The sequence below is a fragment of the Ursus maritimus genome, unplaced genomic scaffold (assembly GCF_017311325.1).
Source record: "Ursus maritimus isolate PB19 unplaced genomic scaffold, ASM1731132v1 scaffold_4, whole genome shotgun sequence".
In the NCBI taxonomy this organism is placed as follows: Eukaryota; Metazoa; Chordata; class Mammalia; order Carnivora; family Ursidae; genus Ursus; species Ursus maritimus.
Window position 1 is genome coordinate 946,505 of NW_024426552.1, and position 21,334 is coordinate 967,838.

The 21,334-nt window shown below is 42.9% G+C and overlaps 1 protein-coding gene across 12 annotated transcripts in view; it reads right to left on the reverse strand.

Annotated features, from left to right (window-relative positions):
* The window catches only part of PCBP3 (poly(rC) binding protein 3), a 273,540-nt gene that overhangs the window by 181,703 nt on the left and 70,503 nt on the right, over positions 1-21,334 (reverse strand). For 11 of the 12 annotated variants that reach the window (XM_040621792.1, XM_040621791.1, XM_040621790.1 and 8 more), the window contains one exon: positions 4,174-4,209. The exons of the other annotated variant lie outside the window; for it this stretch is intronic. The gene's annotated coding sequence lies outside the window, so the exon portion shown is untranslated. The remainder of the gene's footprint in view (positions 1-4,173; positions 4,210-21,334) is intronic. 12 annotated transcript variants of the gene reach the window in all.

Below are 21,334 nucleotides of genomic sequence, written 5' to 3' on the forward strand. Positions count from 1 at the left end.
GTCCTATGTACCTTCCACTAACCTCCTACTAGGACACGTGAGAATCCTCCTCCCCACCCCTCTGCTCCTTCCACCCTGCCCAAGTGCTGTCCTTCTCCTCCAGAGGCTCTGGAGCCCTTGTGCACCCCTCACGCTGCCTGCCTCCCTTCCAGTACAAGGCGTGTGCTTCCTGGAGGGAGTGAGGGCCTCATTTGGTTGCTTGGTTTTCTGTGCATTCATTGCTAATTTGCCTCCAAACTGTCGGCCAAGGATGAATCACCTCCTGATCACTAAAACACACCAGGAAACGGCGTGGAGGACTTGCTTCTTGCTCCACTGTTAGAATGGCTGCTCCACTCACAGGCATCCAAAAGCCATCCCAGGTTCCCAGTGTTCTGGGGCCAATAGGATAGAGGCCGGGTTCACACTGCTCCATAACCCAGTTGAGCGCAGCCCCACTTTCCCTGCAGAACAGTCCCCCCACCCCCTCCCATCCTCAGGCACCTAGTTCATCCTCCAGGAGAGGAAGCCAAGCTTTAGCTGCAGGCAGGAGGGGCTTGTCAGGCTGGGGGGGAGGGGGCTGAGAACCTGGTTGCTTTCTAAACACGCTTTCTACCAATTTCCTATTTCAGCCCCATCTTTACTGCCCCCCTCATTTTCAGAGGTACATGGCAATGTCATTCCTGAAACTGGGGAGTCTGTCTACAGTGCAATCCATCTGCGTTCCAGACCCCCCAGCACAAGCGTGTGCACGCCTCCCCGCTTTCTGTTCTCAGATCTGCTATGTCCCTCTGTTTGTCCATCTGCTTTCTGAACTCCCAAATTCTGTCATCTCCTCTCAATCTCTTGGTGGCCTCTTCCTCTTAAAAATATCTCACCTGTCATTTTACTGGGTTCTTAAGAAGCAGCAGAGGTCGCTGTGAATTCAATCTGCCATTTTGGCCGAAAATCAAGGGAGGAGCTTTTGTCGTTTTAAGATGGGAGATACCGAGTCATCTTGGAGGCTAACCGAAGTGGCCTGCCAGGGAAAAGGAACCGAGACACAGAGGAGAGATGGCCTCATTGGGGCAGGAGCAAGGCCCTGCACAGCCCTAGGTGCAGGGAGACCCAGCCAAGGGGCAGGACAGCAGGATGGCAGTGTTCGGGATGGGAAAGTGAAGCATCTCTTTTCTCCTTGAACTATGACGCACGGCCATCAGCTAAGACTGAGATCTGACTAGGTTAGGAATCTGAGGAAGAAAGGCCAGACGTACAAAAACTGCCTCTGATCCAAGCAAACCTACTACGGAGGTATGGCCTGGACTGGGGCAGGCCGGGAGGCCCTCTGCAGAGTAGCCCCCCAGGCAACACACCCAAGATAGAAAGGAACCAGGGTCACCACCAAGAAGGACACAGCAGGGAAGAAGGGCCCTGATGGAGGAGTCCTCCTGGCTGTACTCATTACAGGTGAGATTCAAAGTTCTTTTTCATACTTCCCAAATCTTCCAATTCTATAGTGAGAATTGTTATCTTAAGGCAATGCAGAAAAACACCCTATAAAAATCAAATAACCAAGTCAGTATTACAGTAAATAAAAGACCTCAAAGAAAATAAAAATTTCAATAGTCTTGTTATCGTTGTCTCTTAATGTCCTGATCTTAGTGTGGCCGAAGGCCCAGTTCTGAGATGTGCAGGGAGTGGGCTCTGCCAATAAGCAGCTGTGGGAGCCCTGTCCCCTCTGCAAAAAAAGTGGGATTTCAGGGGTCTCAGCCATGTCAAAGCACAGCCATCACACAGAAGCGGCTTCACTCCAGACAACTGCCTGGCACCTCACTCTAAGGAAGTGTGGAAAGTTCTCAGAGATGTGCAAATGGAAAACCAAGTCCTTCCGAAGCTGCCACTTCCCCTGGGAAACATCCTCTGCCGACGAGCTCCGTTCTGCCTCGTCAGGAACAGGAAAGCCCTGCAGGACTCGGCTAGGATTGGAATCAGCCGTTTCTGCTTCAACCAGTCAGTGTTCCTAACAGCTCTCTCCTGACCTGCAAGAGAGGCCACAGGTGCCCTCTAAAAACCTCACTGCCTTGACTTAACCAAGCCTCTGGGAATTCCCAGAATCTGTGCTGCAACCCTCCAGAATCACAGTCTTGGCAGCCAGACTGCGCTGCTCGTCCGGCCTCTCAGCCCAGCTGCCCGGGGCCTCCTCTCCTCACTGGGCGCCTGAGGTGCTGTGCCTACGAGACAGGATGTCAGTCGGGGCCAGCCCACCCCACCTGAGCATGCTTGCTTATTTCCAGAAGTGTCAGCCAGGTTCCCCATTTGCCAGGAGAAGAAATTTGGAAGACACCAAATCTAGTGGGAAAAGAGGCCCAGTACATACAAGGCGTTGTTTATGTGCCTGAATTCCAGCGGCTCTCCCCTCGGGATGTCTGTGAGAATTAGACCCAGATTTGCACAATTACAGAGTTGGTCCCAAGCCAGTGGGGATTTGGATGTCCTCTAAGAAGCAAGTAGTATAACGGCTTTAGTTTAATGATCCAGCACGGAGAGAAAAAAGACGACCAGGCTCCCTGCTCCCACACTCGGCCCCTGTGCCCTGCAGAGTGAGAACCGACCTCAGAACAATCCTCCAGGCCCCTGATGTGCACCCTGCTGCTCTCTGACCTCATCTCCTGCCCCCTGCCCCTTACTCACGCTGCTCCAGCCACACCAGCTTCCCCGATGCTCCATGAGCATGCCAGGCACATCGCTCCCCTTGGCCTGTAGCCCTTTGTGCTCCAGCGCCCACAGGGCTCGCTCCTGCATATCCTTCAAGGGTCTGCTCAGATGCCCCTTGTAGGGTGGGCCTATTCGAACTGCAGCCAGCACTCCCACACCCCGGATCCTCCCTTCCCTCCTCCACAGCAAGCATCCCCACCAGACACACTGATGTGTTTACTTAGTATATTTATGTTTTGTAAGCCCCACATGGGTATGAGCCAAAGGAAGCTGGGATTTCAGAAGACTGGCTGGCACCTCCCAGGGACTTTGTCAATATTTGCTAGATGAATGAAAGAACAAACAAGGCCTTTGTTCAAGCAATTTGTTATTAAGAACTTCCCTCTTTCCTCTTCTAACGTCAGTCAGGACTCCAGTTACCCTCCAGCCCTAGACACCTAGTGTTGCCTGACTCCTCACCACCACCACCACCGTCTCTCCCGAGGGGTGGCTGATGAGGTCATGGCCCCTGCTGCAGGATAGAGGCTCAGGAAGCTTGGCAGGCTGTGGCTGTAGTGCTCTCGGACCAGGGTCAGCTGAGCTCAGGACTCCGGGGTGGTTACTTGGGGCTGCCATCAAGACCACCAGGAAGGGCAGACACTGACTTCAGAGCCCACATCTTATCAACAAGGCAGCTCCTGCTTATCCTACCATTGTGAAGGGACTCGGGCTCGTGAGGTCAGAGGCCTGGGCTCAAATCCTGGTCACCACTGGCAACAAGTGGTGTCATGTCGCTGAGCCTTGGAAAGTGAGCAGAACAACAGTACCTACCTCACAGGGTACTGTAAGGATGGAGTAAGGGATTAGATGGGAAGAACCCAGATTGGTAAAGCTGGCACTAATCAAGCACTTCACAAACACTAGATGGTATCATGACTACGTTAGTATGCCATGCAAGACTGCTGAAATCAAGTTTCCTGATAAAAACTTTTAGAAAACAACATTTATAAGCTTTAGAAAAAGACGTCTTGAGGATTTGAAAGGAATCGTTTCAAGGTAGTTTTGTAAAACTGGAGTCAAGGCCCCAAGAGGCCACACAGCCTGGACTCACCACCACGGCCACATCACACACCTGTCACTGCCTGGCTGGCGTGTGCTGGTGAAGCACGGGGCAAATGCACATGTCCAGCAGCGCACACTGGCACCGGCCCTCAGGCCCCCTGCTGGACAGTCTGGTCAGGTTAAGTTGGAGGAAAATGTTTAACAGAAAAGGAGAAAATGGCTTCTTTTAAAATCTTGGTTCTACAACAGTCAGAAAGAAATCATACAAATCACTGACACTGTTGGTGCACTCTGACCTGTGACAGGTCCCTCATGAGATGTGAAACCAGGCCACAAGGAGAGGCAGCAAGACACATGGCTTCACATGCAAGCAAGACTTAACAAATCAACTGATGTAGAAAGAATCACTCAATTTAAAGACATAACCTCTATAAAAGCATTATAAGAAGCACTACTTACATGGAACCATGTGAACATCTCTCTCTGTAGACATTCCTGTAAATGGGTTAAAAAAATTATTATAATTGGAAATCACAGATAGAAAATAACCCAAAGAATAATCTATCACCTTAGATGCCAAATTTTATCAAACCAAAGGAATTTATTAAAAGACTGTACTCATAAATCAGTTATTTAGGAGGTCGAAGGCAGTTTCCCAGAGGAAAAAAATTCCATAAAAGAGGTTAGATTCTAAACTGAGTTCAGAAGTTAAGATACAGATACATGTTTAGAGCCCAGACTCCCATAAACCCTGACCCACAGTCATAAAGCTGGGTGGAAAGTGTTGGGAAAGTTTGGGAAAGTATAGATTCTCGATCCTGTGGGCCCGTGGGGAGCTACCGGTAAGGAGAAGACTGGGGGGCGGGGAGGCTAGGTGGGACCCCTAGGGCACCATGTGGTCTCAGCTCCAAGTCTGAAGAATGCTTCACCTGGACAGGACAAGGCATCCTGCCTTTGCAAAAACTTAATGTGCATGTAAGTGGCACTGCCGAAGGCTCCTACAGGCAGCCCAAGGCCTGTATACAATGATGACTGAAGACCAGAGGACCCAAGGCCTGTATACAATGATGACTGAAGACCAGAGGAAGATTAGAAACCCCTAACAGAGGATGTCCATCCGCTTCTAGCCGAGACAGAAGAAGACAGACCAGATCGACTCTCCAGCAAAAAAAAACAGACAAAAGACATGAGACAGGGTTTTGAGACACAGGACGATGATCCCTGAGCGAAGGAAACAAATATAATGCAACTGCCCTGCCTACAGTTTGGGGGGAGTTTTCTGGCTACAGTGCAGAAAAGAGGAACCCAGGCAAAGTCAGGCAAGTCCCGAGATGAAGAAACAGTTGAAATTCAGGGACACAGAGCAGCTAGAATTAGCAGGGCAGAGTACCCAAAAGGAGAGAGCTGCAGAGAGAAATGCTCCAGAGACCTCTGGGTGAATCACTTGAGGCTTCACCTAGACACTGATCAGCATGTGTGGGTGAGCAATCTATCTGAGGCCAAGGAAGAAGCCAACAGAAAGAGCAGAACAAACAGCAGCTGTAGCTCCCACAGCTCTAGGAATGGTTCACACTTCCAACAACCAGATGAGGAAACCTTGTCACATGGGGCCACTGGCTGAGCATTTGGAAGAGCACTGGCTCAGCAGCAGGGCCATATTATCACCAGATCAAGCTGGTGTACTAAACCAGGTACTGCCTAACAATGTCCAACAACATATCACCTTTGTGGGGATCTAAACTTTCCAAGCAACTTAAATGCAGTTCTCCAAAAAAATTTAAAATATTTTAAAGAATACAGACCCCAACAACATAAAATATACAATGTCTTTCATCCATTCAAAAATTACCAGGCATGCAAAGAAGCATGAAAATATTATCTCATAATGAGAATAGTTGATCAATTAGAAATACAAGGAAATAATTAGTGCACAAGGTCCTTAAAATACTATTACAAAGACACTGTATATATTCAAGAAGATAGAGAAAAGCACAATACGCTAAGGAGAGACATGAAAAGCATTTAAAAAAAGCCCAAGTCAAACATCTGAAATGAAAATATACTTGATGGGATTAACATCACATTAGACACTACAAAAGGAAAGATTAGTCAATGTGCAGACAAAACAATCTGAGCAGACAGAAACTATCTGAAATGAAATTTAAAGAAAGACCCCCCCCAAAAAAGCAGAAATACACACACACACACACACACACACACACACACACAAATTATGTAAGTATAATGTAACTGAAGACCCAGAGGGGGAGGACAAGATGAGACAAAAAAAGAGATCTCAAAAAATAATGACAAAAAATGTTTGAAATTTGATGAAAATTATGAACCTATAAATACAAGAAAGTCAACAATCCCCAAACAGAAGAAAACGTGAAGGAAATTAAACCAAGGCACATCATAATCAGCATATCTAAAGAGAAAATCTTTAAAACAACCAGACAAAAAAGAAACATTATGTACAGAAGGACAAAGACATGGTAGACAGAGGAATTCTCAGAAACAATGCAAGCCAGAAACCAGTAGAATGGTATCTCTAAAGTAAGGAAGGACAAAACTGTCAACCTGAAATACCATACGTAATGAAAATAACTTTCAAATACAAAGGCAAAATGAAGACTTTTTCCAACAAACAAAAGCTAAAATAATTCATCACCAACATACTTAAACTACAAATAATATTAAACTAAGTTCATCACACAAGAGGAAAACAATATCAAAAGGAAATCCAGATCTACAAAAAGAAATGAAAAGTACTGGAAACAAAATTCATGAATAAATATAAAAGCCTTTTTCTTAATTTTAAGATTGTTTTAAAAGATAACAGACTAAAGCAAAAATAATAACAACGTAGGATGGGGTTTATAAAATGTAGAAGTAAATGGCTTGGCAATAATAACGTAAAGGCCAAGAGAAGTGAGATGGAAGTATACTGTTATTAGGTTTTATACTCTAAGTGGAAAAGTATAATATTACTTGACAGATGGTGGTAAGGATATACTCAATGAATCTCAAACAACCTCTTAAAGAGATATCACTAAGTTGGTAAAGGTGCTAGAATTGATCACAAAAAGTACTCAGTCCAGGATGCCCGGGTGGCTCAGTTGGATGGGTGTCTGCCTCAGCTCAGGTCATGATCCCAGGGTCCTTGGATAGAGTCCTCCATCAGGCTCCTTGCTCAGCAGGGAGCCTGCTTCTCCCTCTGCCTGCCACTCCCCCTGCTTGTGCTCTCTCTCTCTCTCTGTGTCTCTGTGACAAATAAAGAAATAAAATCTTTAAAAAAATAAAAATAAAAAGTACTCAGTCCATTATAAAGCAGAAAAAGAGGACTAATAACAAATGGGACAAATAAAAAAAATGGCAAAATGATAGGTTTAAACATTATTATATCAATACCTACATTAAATATCAATGGTATAAACATGCTAATTAAAATGAAGAGATCTTAAGAGTGGATTTAAAAAACCGAGAAGCCCACTGTATGCTGTTTATAAGAAACCCACTTTAAATACAAATATACAAATAGGTTGAAAGACAAAGATTGGAAAAGATGTACCATGCTAGCCCTAATAAAAAGAAAGATGAAATGCCTATATTAACATCAGAAAAAGTAGGTCCCAGAGCAAAGCAAAGAATACTATCAGAAGTAAAAAGGGGCATTACATAATAATAAAGGGTCAAACAACTAAAACAGAAGATCAATAAAGGATATATGAGACTCAAACAACACTATCAACCAACATGACCTAATGGACATTTACAGAGCACTCTACACAACAACAACACAGTACATATTATTTTAAGTGATCATGGAATATTTTCAAAGACCATATTCTGAGCCATTTTTAAAGGTCTTAATAAACTTAAAAGATTTAAATCAGAAGTAGTGTGTTCCCTGACCACCACGGAATTCAATTAGAAATCAGTAACAGAAAAATACCACAATTATAAGTAACACATGAGTCAAAGAAGAAATCAGAGTGGAAACTAGAAAGCATTTTTACCTGAATAAAAATGAAAACACAACATATCAAACTGTGTGGGATGCAGCAAAAGCAGTATCATGAGGAAAATTTATAGCACTAAAATGCCTAGATTAAGAAAAAAGAAAGTTCTCAAATCAATAGCCTAAGCTTTCACTACACAAAATTAGAAAGAAAAAGAGAGAGCAAATTAATTCCAAAGTAAGCAGAAGGAAAAAAAATTAAGAATAGAAATACATGATCTGAAAGTCAATTAAGAAAAAAATACAGGGGCGCCTGGGTGGCTCAGTCGTTAAGCGTCTGCCTTCGGCTCAGGAGTGATCCCGGAGTTCTGGGATTGAGCCCCATGTCAGGCTCTTCCGCTGGGAGCCTGCTTCTTCCTCTCCCACTCCCCCTGCATGTGTTCCCTCTCTCGCTGGCTGGCTCTCTCTCTCTGTCAAATAAATAAAATCTTAAAAAAAAAAAAAAGAAAAAAATACAGAATTGTTAAATCATTATGTTGTATATCTGAAACAAATGTAACACTGTGTGTCAGATATACTTCCAATTGAAAAATAATACACAAAATTAATGAAGTAAAAAATTGGTTCTTTGAGAAGATCAATAATATTAATAAACATCTAGCCACACTCACCAGGAGAAAAAGGGAGAAGACACAGATTTACCAGTCTCAATAATGATAAATAGAATACTACTACTGATACAAAGGCCACTAAAAGATAATTAAGTCAAAACCACCATGTAGAACCATTTTACACCTACTAGGATGGCTATAATTGAAGCAGCAGAAAATAACATGTGTTGGTGAGGACATGGAGAAACAGGCACCTTGACATGTCACAGGTGTGAGTGTAAAGCTGTACAGCCTCTATGGAAGAGTTTGCCAATTCCTCAGAAAGGTAAACATAGAATTTCCATGACTCAGCAATTTCACATCAAGTTATACATCCAGAAGAACTGAAATCAGGGAATCAAACAGATACTTGCTCATAGCCTCATTATTCTACAATAGCCAAAACACAGAAACAACTCAAGAGTCCATCAATGGATGAATTGATAAACAAACTCTTAAATATCCATACAATGGAATATTCTGCAGCAATTAAGAAAAAGGAAGTACTGATCCACACTACAACTCAGATGAACTTTGAAAACATGACGCTAAATGAAAGAAGCCAGACACAAACGTTCATATACTATATGATTCCATTTAAATGAAATACCCAGAATAGGTCAATCCAAAGAGATAGAAAGCAGATTTGTGGTGTCCAGGGGACGGGGAAAGAAGAAATAGGAAGTAATTACTTAATCAGCGTGGAGCATTTCTCTGGGATGATGAAAAAGTTGTCAAAAAGTCTGAAACCGGGTGGTAGTTGCACAACCCTATGAATGCACTGAATGCCCCTGAATTGTACACTTCGGGGTTTTTTTTAAGATTTTATTTATTTATTTAACAGAGAGAGAGAGAGACAGCGAGAGAGGAAACACAAGCAGGGGGAGTGGGAGAGGGAGAAGCAGGCTTCTTCCCGTCGAGCAGGGAGCCTGATCCGACGATGAGGGGCTTGATCCCAGGGCCGTGACATCATGACCGAGCCGAAGGCAGATGTTTAACGACTGAGCCACCCAGGCGCCCTGAATTGTATACTTTAAAATGATTAATTGTATGTTATGTGAATTTCATGCCAGTCAGTCAATAAATAAAACAGAATGTAATAAGGGAATGTTAGGATCTATTGCACGGCATAAATTTAATAATATAGATGGAACAAATGCTTAGAAGAACCAAGCTATCCAAACTCACTCAAGAAGGTTATAGATAACCCTATATGTATTCAGAAATGGAACTCAAGTTAAAAGCCTTCCCACCAAAAAAAGATGGCTTCAGTGGTGAATTCTAGCAAATATTCAAGGAAAAAAATAAGACAAATTCCTTATTAACTCATCCTGAAAATTTAAAATAAGAGAACACTTCCCAACTCATTCAATGAGGCAAGTATATTAATTTGATATCTAAACCAGAAAAATACACTAGAAGTAAAACAAACCAATATTCCTCATAAATACAGTTACAAAAATTCTTAAATTTTAGCATATCAAACCATGTAATATAAAAAAAATATGTATGACAAAGTGGATTTCAACCCAGAAATGCAATTGGTTTAATAACTTTTTAAAAATCAATATAACTGAGTTATATGGATGGGCCATACAAACAGACTTATAAAGGAAAACTATGCGATTGTCTCTATAGACGCAGAAAAAGCGTTTGACAAAATTCATTATCACTCATGAAAAACTTCTCTGCAAACCCATACTGTAAGAGCACTTTCCGTGCCTTACGAAGGAGCGCCAGCTAGAATACACAGCTAACGTCATACATAAGGGTGAGAGGCTGATGCATACGCTCAAGATCAGGAAAAAAAACTAAGGATGTCCCCTCTGAGCACTTCTACTCAACAAGAGGTCAATCGCACCAAGGTGATCTATCAATTCAGTGCAATCTCAATCAAAATCAGAACAGGCTACGTGGATTCTAAAATGCGTATGGAAATATGAAGGAAATAAAACAGCCTAAACAACTTTGAGAAAGGGAACAAAGTGGGAGAACTTACACTGCTTTATTCCAAGATTTATTATAAAGCTACAGCGGTAAGGACGGATTGACCAAAAGGAACAGGGTAGTCCAGAAACAGTCTGTACTTTGTTAATCACGTTTCTAATTTTCTGTGTTCTTATGCTTTGACATCTTTGCCTTGCTGACCCTGGAGGGATTGCCTTCCTAGAGTTAGCCAGTTCTAGATAGGATAAATAACTCACCCCAGGAGCAAACCAACCAATCCCCCACCTGCACCACCTCCTCTAAGGGGCTCTCAACCTGGGCCACCATCCCCCTGCCCTAATCACCCCAGGGCCAGGGACCAGACAACAAGGGACAGCCCCTATGCCCTAGGGCCTGCTGAAATTGTTCAAACGAGCCAAACTTAAGCCTGCAGACCCTGCCTCACCTATTCCTCCCACAGAAACCACAATAATACTCTTGCCCACATTTTCCCCTCACCGCCTCTGCCTCCTGATGGACCGTGGTGCTTCCTCGTGGGGCCCTGGGCGGCCTGCCTCCTGTTTCTTGGGACCTCTGAGCATAAACTTCCTCCTTCATGACAGTCATTTCCATGTCGGCCTTTCTTACCATTCCTGATTGAAATAAATCCCGGGTACCCTTGAAAACACACACCTATACATGGCCAAATGATTTTTGACAAAGGTTCCAAGGTGATTGAATGGGGAAAGGATAATATTTTTAACAACAGATGCTGAAACAATTAGACACCATGTACAAAAAAAAAAAAAAGGATCTTGGTATTTTCTTCCCATTCTATATAAAATTATTCAAGATAGATCATAGACTTAAATGCAATAACTGAAACTGTAAGACTTTTGAAAAAAAGAACAAGAGGAGATCTTACAGACCTCTGGTTTCACAAGCAATTCTTAAGCGATACAAAAGACATGATGTATAAAAGGAAAAAAATAGATAAGTTGGATGTTATCAAAATTTAAAACTTTTCATCAAAAGACACTGATATAAAAATGATGAGTGAAGTGGCAGACCAGGAGAACACTGCCCCATAAAGGACTGTCAGGAACACACTGAACTCTCAAAATTTAATTAGAAAACAAAAAACATCATTTTAAAATGGGCACAATACTTAACCAAATACTTCGCCAAAGTCAGCATATGGATGGCACACACGCACATGGAAAGATGGTCAGGCAGGCAGAGAAAAGCAAGCCGTGCAGACCAGCCAGCACCCAGCACAGGAGTGGAGTGTGCAGGTCACATGGAGATGTTTTCCTCCAAATCCTGAATGCCATGCGAGAAGAAATTTAAAAGAGACAAACCTCCAAGAGAGAGACCTAAACATCAAAAATGGCTGCACTGTCTGCTGGACAGGGACAGGCAGCCCTGGCCGGATCAAGTGCTCCTAGAAGCCTACAGAGCACTGGCAAGAGAAAGCCTAGGACCCGGGGGATGGGGGCGGGGTGCCCTGAACACACAGTGAGGGCCTCGGGCCAGAGCACCAGCCCCCTCAGGCCTCTGGTTTCTGGGGTTGGACTGGGGGAGCTCTGCTCCTCTCTACTGACTTTCCTTCTCCAGGTGAGCCCATCCAGTCCATAACCATAAATATATTCTCCACTGGATTCCCTAAATCCAACTCCCTGCCAAGCCCTCTCCCCTGAGCTTCTGCATCAACTACCCACCTGACCAAGAAACTAGGATGTCTAGATATCAAGTCCAAGACCAATCCCTGACGATCCCAAGGTCATCGCACCTCATGTGCTCAGCCCGCTGGGACTCAGTCTAATCGTCTTCACCAACCTCCCTGACCCATCCTCCAGCAAGTCCGTCAGCTCTGCCTTAGCACAGCCTCTGACCTAGCCCTAGCACCCACCATGCCCACCATCTGCCCTCTTGCAGGCTGTAGCCTCCCAACCAAAACCACCTCCCCTGCAGCTCCGAAGCCTCGTGCTAAGAGTAACACCAGAACTTCTTAGAGGGAAGGCTGACAGCCGCCCCTATTCTCCAAAGCACATTTTCACCCACCCTTTGCTCACTGCCCTCCCATGTTGCGCTCCTACCACCCAGCCACTGCTGCAGCCACACTGTGTGTAAGCTCTGTCATGCCACCAGCTTGACCACCACCTCCTCTGAAAGGCCTCCTGGGCCACCTGGCAGGTGCTCCCAACTCCTTGCCGGTCTTCCTGCTCTGATCCACCTGCCCGGCACCACTGCATTTTTAACTTATTTCTCTTGACTCTTGTCTCTCACCCCCACCACAAGTGAGCCCCATAGTGGCAGGGACTGAACTCCGGGAAGAGAACTTGGCGGAAGGCAGGTCCTCTGTACATGTTGGACAGACGGGTGCCCGTGTGAAGAGACATAAGGACAGACAGGCAGTGCACCAAGCGGGGGCCTGCATGCAGGTCAGGGCTCCCCTCCCTGAGTGAAGGGCAAGACTCCGAAGGACAACAGGCAGAACTGTACGTGCGCTGGGAGACTCAGGATGTGCATACCTCTACATCTGTGGGTATTCTCTCTTTTCTTCAAAAGAACAAAATAAAATAACACTTACTGGATGGGGGAGGGCGGACAAGAGAAGACGTACCTACCATGAGAGCCTTGCAAGTCAAAACACAGTCAGAGCAGGTCTGATCAGACGCTGTCACTTGCTCAGAGTTTAGGGCTCTGTGGTGTTCACATGGCCCAGGCGAACACTGCTGCTGACCACGCCTGGGCCACACGAGCCACAGCCCAGAGCGCAGGCTTTCCCCTTCGTCCCTGGTTTGAACATGACCCTGCAGCATCGCAAATGCAACCACACACAACCACAACAGAATTTTAGCATTAGAAACACATTTTAAAAGCACTGACTAGAAATGAGGCAAAACGAACAAGCAAAATTCTATTCTTTTCATGAATTTAGCCATAGATGCAAATAATAGTAATGTTACTGTTAGGTGCAGAGGAATTTATAGAATCTTAGTATTCCAACCAGAGCATCTACGAAAAAGAGAAGCCCTCCCTTCCTGAAGGTGGTTCTCCCACAGCCTCCTCAGACCAGAGCAGCCTACATGTTCCAATAGCCTGAAATCACTCAGCCGACAACTCAGGGAGGGAGGTGTTCTTCTGGAATCCACTGAGGCCCCCATCCCAACCCCAGAGCTTCTTGCTATTTGCCTTTTCCCTCACCCATGGCTACCCACACAAATCCACATATCTGATACCCCTGGTCGTCCTCACACTCACATGGACACTGCTGACATTTTACACCAGAATTTTAATATTCATGTTACAGACTGGCCCGGCCCATGGCTATGATGGCAGGGAGAGTCCTTGATGTCCCCCCTCACTGGGACCCCACACGTTCCATTTCTTCCAACATAGAGTTGGCTTCTGGGGCTCCCGCATCAGAGGAGGATGAGCGATCAGAGACCAGCAGAATGGGGGTAGTGGCTGTGGACCACCACGTGGAACGTTTTAGACCACCACTTCTAAAGGCTACTTAATGGAGACCTGGGGTAAGGCTGATGGATTTGCAGCAGGACACAGTTGGAAAAGCAGCTCCCAGGAATCTGCTTATAGGTCCTATTTTTGCTAAATGGGAGCTCACACTTAGATCTCAATACAGGAAGACAAGCAAATGCCACTTTTTTACCTAAAGCCATAGCAAAGATCTGACTTCAGGAGGAAGACAGCCTTGACTCCAAATCTCTCCAGATCTGGGCGACAGAGTATCTCACTAACCTACCCCCTGCTGCAGAATGAACTTCAAGTTCTGCAGTGCCAACAAGAGTCAGGGGTAACTAGGGTTTAAAAGAGCTTCTGTAGGGGGGAGGACAGGCAAGGATGATTCAGCTTCATTTCCATCACAGAATCCACCAATGCAATTACCCTTTCTAAGTAATTATACTCTTAGTGATGGTCTCAGGAGAAAAGAAAAGGAGGTAGCCAGGGCGCTGAGCTTCTTTACTCCTCCACTTCAAAAAATAGCATGTAGAGGTCAACGCACGTGGTCAATAAGGCCAACGAACACAGACCCTGAGAGCTCCTGCATGGTGGGCCCGCCTCGCTCCCTGGCTAGGGACAGCAGGCCCTCTCATCTGGCCACACACCAGTGACTATGTGCTTCCACCGCTTAGAAGATAGGCTTGTGCCCATCTGGGGAGGATGTATTTTTTGTTTCATTTTCCCATTTAACAGATCATACTCCATGTGTGTGAATACAGACATGTACATCCATGTTTCAATATTTTTATATTATACTGATGAACTTTATTCAGTATGAACTTGCAATCATATATAAAAAGGATTTTGGTTTCGATCTCAGTTAGTACATGGGCTTATTAAATTAAAATTTTAAATTCCATTATTTTTACCTCCTTGGCTTTCTGAGGGGGTCACTCTCATTACCAGAATCAGACACAGGAGATCTGTGTGGGTTCTCATCAGGTACTAAAGTTGCCTAAGATACATCTACAAGACTTTCTGGACAACTCCCCAAATACAAGGGTTTCAATCAGTGATAGAGGGTGAGCTCTGCACACCCGTGCCCTGGAACACCTGACGAGAGAAGCTGCCCCCTGCACGGGTACCCCGCCACGCGCAGAGATTCTACCTTTATGACACCAAGTGTACATCCTGTGACAACAAAACACATGCCTACTCTTCGTACAGAAAGTTTGGAAAGTGCAGAAAAGTGCAAGAAATTTATTTAAAAGCACCTGCAACTCCCAGACAAAAACACCAACAGCAATAAACTTCTATTTTCTTCTAGACGTTTTTCATTATAACATTTACCTATATATATTTTTTTGAAGATTGATTTATTTATTTGAGAGAGAGTGAGTGCATATGCACGAGCAGGTGGGGCAGAGGGAGAGAGAGGGAGGGAGAATCTCAAACAGGTTCTGTGCTGAGCACGGAGCCCAACACCGGGCTTGATCCCATGACCGTGAGATCAGGGCCTGAGCCAAAACCAAGAGTCAGACACTTAACCAACTGCACCACCCAGGCGCTCCCTATATATTCTTTAAACAAAATGAAATAATTGTATGTGCTTTCAGAACAATGTAATATATCTGTGTCTGTAATATCTGTAGAAAATGTTCATAACAGCTTTTTTTTAGGCTTATAAATAATGTTTATTGATACCTGAAGAAATCTGTCCATAAAAACAAAACTTATCTACTATTTGAAATTACTTGCTCTTATGCTTAGAAAATCAGACCAATTTTCATATAATTATTTTCTAATTTAAAAAAACATATTATTTCTCCTATGATTATAAAAGTCATATTTGTTCTTTTAGGAAAATTTAGAAAATTCAAAAATGTGTGAACATAGGTATCAGCAGCGGTTCCAGATCTCAGAAACAGACACCATAAGCCTTTGGTTGTATCTCCTTGAGGCCTTTAAAATACACACACACACACACATACACATAGGTATAGGCACGCACAGGCACATAGCACACACACAAACCCCAATATTTCATGTCATATATACTGTTCTTGTGTGTATTTTGACTTCATATGCTGGGTACATTTTTTCATGCCATAAGTCAATCCTGTAAATGCTAACTGCTGCTTAATATTCTCTATGTTGTAGGAGAACATAACTGGTTTACTAAATCCTCTACTATTGGGCCTTCAGGCTGCTTCTACTTGTTAATTATTTAAATTAATGCTGCAATGAACATCCCCTATGGTTGTCTCCTGAAGACGAATTCTTGAGAGCAGAATTTTCAGCCAAAGTGCCTGAGAATTTCAGAGCCCCTGACACACAAGGATGAAGAGCCCCCAGGCCCCCTGCTCTGTCCAGTCACTCTCTGAGACACCAAGTAACATGTGACAGGATGGTCTCTGTGATTCTCTTCTAAAACTCTGTATTATAAGCTTTCCCAAAATATATGCCAATAAGGCGAAGAATGATGTGTGTGCATTTATCCGTTAGCGCTGAGGAGTAGCATCTTACCATGTTCGTTGGTATCTCTGTTCCTTCCATAAACTGCCTGTTCAAAATCCAGCAACAAAGTCACTGGGTGAGAATCAATGAAAACACACGAGGATAAAAAAAGGAGGATGTACATTAATTTCTGGTCAAAGGTTCAGCAAACTTAAGTAAATAGAGTATCGCAAAGTAGAAATTCAGGTGTTTTCTATATTAGATTTAAAAAACTTGATGGACCTAATAATAATCAAATTGAACTGGGAGGCACTCATCGTGAACTCAGAGTGGTAACAGGTCTGTCTTCTGTTCATTCATGAAAAGTGGAACCCTGGAGCTGAGATTTTAGCCTCTAACAGTACTTTCCACCGAAAACAAACAAATGAACAAACAAAAACAAAGCTCTTTGCCAAGCAGCTGTCTCCATGAGTGGAGGCGGAAGGCGGAGGGCCTACAATACAGAGGTGTGCCCAGAAAGCAAGGCACCCCCACACATCAGGTGGCCCTGGGCAGCAACAGGGGCCCCAGCCAGGCTGTGGGCATCAGCGCAAGAGAGAATCATTATTAGATTCTAACCTGAGACAGGAGCTCAGGCTGAACTCAAGGTCCAAATCATCTTAGACAAAAGTTGCCCAGTCTCCCAATGACCGGGTCCTGCCAGACTGCAGCTCTACTGCCGTGCTGCGGGAGGCTACCTGCCCTCTCAGAGCTGCGCAGGTAAGCTTCCAAAAAACCACTGTCAGCCTGCAGGGGGCACGGTGGTGGAGAAATGAATTAAAACTACAGCACACGTATTTTTTGAGGTTTACTATTATAGTAATAGATTTTGTAATCATTTTATTTCTGCATGCTTTTTTTTTACTGTTAATATATTTAAAATAATAATTTCTAACACTGCTTAAATTATTTTTAAAAATTATATATTTATATATACTTAACATAGTATGTCTTAAACAAAGAACAAATAACACCAAGTGTCTCTCTTCAGGCACAAAAGCGTCATGCGTGTTAAAGCCCCTCACTATTTTCACAACAGCTTATCTTTTAGTTATGGATCCAGAGGCCTGCTCTACTAACCATTGGCTAGCACATGTCCCCACCTCCTTTTACCAGCCTCTGAATTGGTATGTGGTGATCGTGTTCTACAGAAGTTTTGAAATCTGGAATTCTTGTAGTTTCCAGGTTTGGTATCATGCTGGGAGAAGTCATATCCATACTTTCTGCGGGGATTCCTCAGCTGTCTTCCCTTGGCAATCCCAGCGATGACCCCTTGCGCCACCTTGAAAATGGTGGGGGTGTCCTCTCTTATGCTGTGAACACCCAACAGCTGTCGGCGACTCACCCCACATCCACTGCGAAGCACCCCCGTCTCCCACAGCCTCCTCTCACATGGCTGACAAAACGTCCCTAATTCCGAGGCAAAGTCGACCCAACCTCATGGTGAGAAACCATGAACAGCTAGCTTGGTAACAACCGAGCAAATCCCACAAATAGGACTGTTTTGTGAGTTCATTAGGCAGGGTTTAATACCAGCCAGGTATTAAATCATCCCACGTGAATCCCCCTTTTCATAAGTGGGGCTCTAGAGTCTCTACTTTGTTCTATTGAGCTGTTTGTCTCTTTCAGCAGTAATACAAATGCTTTGATTTCTTTAGCTTTACAGAAAGTTTTGATATCAAATAGGATAAGCAGTCATGTACCGTTTTCTTTCTCAAAACTTGCTAGGTAGTCTTATATATTTTCTTTCCTTATGACATTTAGAAGTGGTTAACCAATTTCTATAAAATATCCTATTGCAATCACATTCATTGTGATTCATTTTTTGATCACAAAACATGGTAGGTAGATGGCATCACTGGGAGCAGCACAGTAATGTCTACTGGCACCTTGCTTCTCCATAAATGTAATGAGGGCAATGACCACATTTTCATAATTAACTGTTTAAGGACTCTGGGAATTAACCAAAGGCCTGCAGCAATCCAAGGATTATTTATTTATGCAAGAAAATCAACCAGATTTAGGTAAGAGCAGGAGCTTTGCCGTGCTTCTCCCAGGCCTCCTCCCTGCCCCTCCCTGAAGACCAGCCCCGTAGCCACAGCCCCACAAAGGGCAGGACTCGGCAGGAGCTCCTTCAAAGCTGTCAACACTTACATTCAAAAATGAAGAAAGATTCCAACTCAGTAACCTCAACTTCCACCAAGAAACCAGAAAAGCAAAACTAAACCAAAGGTAAGCAGAAGAAAATAACAAGCCCTAGAGCAAAAATAAGTGAGATCAAGAATGGAAAAGCAAACCAAAAATGGGTTATTTTTGTTGTTGTTTTGAAGATTTTTTATTTATTTATTTGAGAGAGAGAAAGAGGGAGTGACAGAGAGTGCTAGAGGGGGAAGGGGCAGAGGTAGAGGGAGAAGCAGAGACCCTGTTGAGCAGAGAGCCCGATGCGGGACTCAAACCCATGACTGAAATCATGATCTGAGCCAAAGGCAGATGCTTAACCAACCGAACAACCCAGGTGCCCCAAAAGTGGGTTCTTTGAAAAGACCAACAAAATCGACATGTCTTCATCTAGACTGACTCAGAAACACAGAAGAAGACTTAATTACTACAATTAAGAATGAAAGAAACATTACTGCCCAACTTACGAAATAAAAAGGATTACAAGGGAACACTAAGAACAATTTTACATCAACAAATTAGATTAGCTAGATGAAATGAACAATTTCCTGGAAATAAATACAAACTATTGAAACTGACTCAAGAAAAAAGAGAAAATCTGAGTATAGATACTGACACAGATGATATAGATGATATAGGATAGATGCTGTAAATATTTCCATGGAAAGAGAACTAAGAATCCACAAATAAACCCCTGCATTTACAGTCAATGGTTTCCGACTGAGAGTGCCAAGACAATAAACAGAGAAAGACTGTTGTCTCAACAAATGCTGCTGAGACAGCTGGACATCCACGTGTAAAAGCACAAATTTGGACCCCTTCTTCACACTATCTACAAAAATTAATTCAAAGTAGATTGAAGACCTAAACACAAGGGCTAAAACTACAAAGCTCCTAGAATCAGGTGAAATCATGACTGTTGGTTAGGCAATGGTTTCTCAAATGTCACACCAAAAGTACAACCCACAAAACAAGAAAATAAATAAATGGGACTTAATCAAAATTGTAAAATTTTGTGCTTCAACGGACACTTCCAAAAAAGTAAAAAGACAACCCACAGAATGGGAGAAAATTTCTGCAAATCTGATAATGGAACAGTATCCAGAATATATGAAGAATCCTTACAACTCAACAATAAAAAGACAATTTTATTAAACAATGGGCAGAGGATTTGAATACACCTTTCCCCAGGGAATGTATATAAACAGCCAATAAACACTTGAAAATATTCTAAACATTATTAGTCATCAGGGAAATGCAAATCCGAATCACAGTGAGACAGCATCTCACACTCACTGGAATGGCTATGATCAAAAAGACCGACGACAAGGAGTATTAGCGAGGATGTGAAAATACTGGAGCCCTTACACTCTGCTGGTGGGAGTGTAAAACTGTACAGCCATTTTGGAAAATGCTGGCAGTTTCTTAAAAAGTGAAACATGTTACTGCCATGTGACCCAGCAATTCAACTCCTCTATAACCATGAGAATGGAAAACATACATCTACACAAAAACTAGCACACGAATGTTCATAACAGCATTATTCATAATAGCTAAAAAGTGGAAACAACCCAAATGTTCATCATGGATAAAGGGATAAACAATATGTTGTATATCCATATAATGGAATATTATTCAGCCATAAAAAGGAATAAAGTACTAATACATGCTAAAACATAGATGAAACTCGAAAACATTACACAAAGTGAAAGAAGCCAGACACAAAATGCCACATACTGTGTGATTCCATGTATCTGAAACATCCACAGTGGGTAAATCGAGAGAGACAAAAGATAGATTAATGGTATTCAGGGACTGGAGAAAGGGGAGAATGGGGAGTAATGCAAATGGTCCAGGGTTTCTTTTTAGGTAGTAGAAAATGTTCTGAAATTAGATAGTGGTGATGGCTGCAAAGCTCTGTGATATACCAAAAACATACCAAACCATTCAATTATACACTTTCATGGGGTGTTAATTTATATCTCAAATAAAAAAAATAAACATAATAGGAATCTATGTACTTACCATGAAGAAGAAAGAGTAGTCAACATTTTGCTTTATTTGCTTCATAACTCTATCAAAAATGCACACAGATATCACTAAAGCCCTAGACCCAAATGATAACCCCTCCTTCCCTATAGGTTTGTAATGACAAAATCTAAACCATCTTTACTTAATTCAGGTGTTTATACCTTTACTGGTTATGTAAATACCCAAAAAAGATACCATAATGTACCCCTACTTGCTAACTTGGCTTTTTATAGTCAACACTGTTACTGAGATTTATGCATCTTGATACACGTAGATCTAATTCATTCATTTTGATGCTGAATAATTTTTGACTGTGTGAAGAAAACAGATGCCTGGATTTCCTTACTGAGGCCAATTAGATAGTTTGCACCATTTTACTATTACAAACACAGTATGCCGATATCCTTGGCACCTGCCAACATCTTCTAGAGCAAGTACCTGAAAATGGCATTGATGAGTCATATTATGTGCACATTTTCCACTTACTTATGTAACCAAATTCATCTCCAAAGCAGTTATACCAATCAGTAATTCCAAGAGCAAGGTGTAAGAGTTCCCATTTTCCCCACACTTCACCAATATGTATTAATTGACTTCATGCTTGCCAATTTGATGAATATGAAAAGATCTCTCATTGTCTTAATCCATATATCATGGATTAATAGAAAAATCAGTTTTCACACAAGTTTATAAAAACCTTTCTGGTTTCCTCATTTTGAATTGTCAACCTTTATCCATTGTAGGCTTATTCCTTCTAGATCTCTGATATTAATCCTCTTCATGTTATGTGACTTCCAAATGTTTCCTCCTGTCTGTAGTCTCTCTTTTCATTCTATAAAAAATCTACCATACAGATGATTTTTCTATATAATATAGTCAAACAAACCAGTCTTTTTCCTTACAGTTAGGG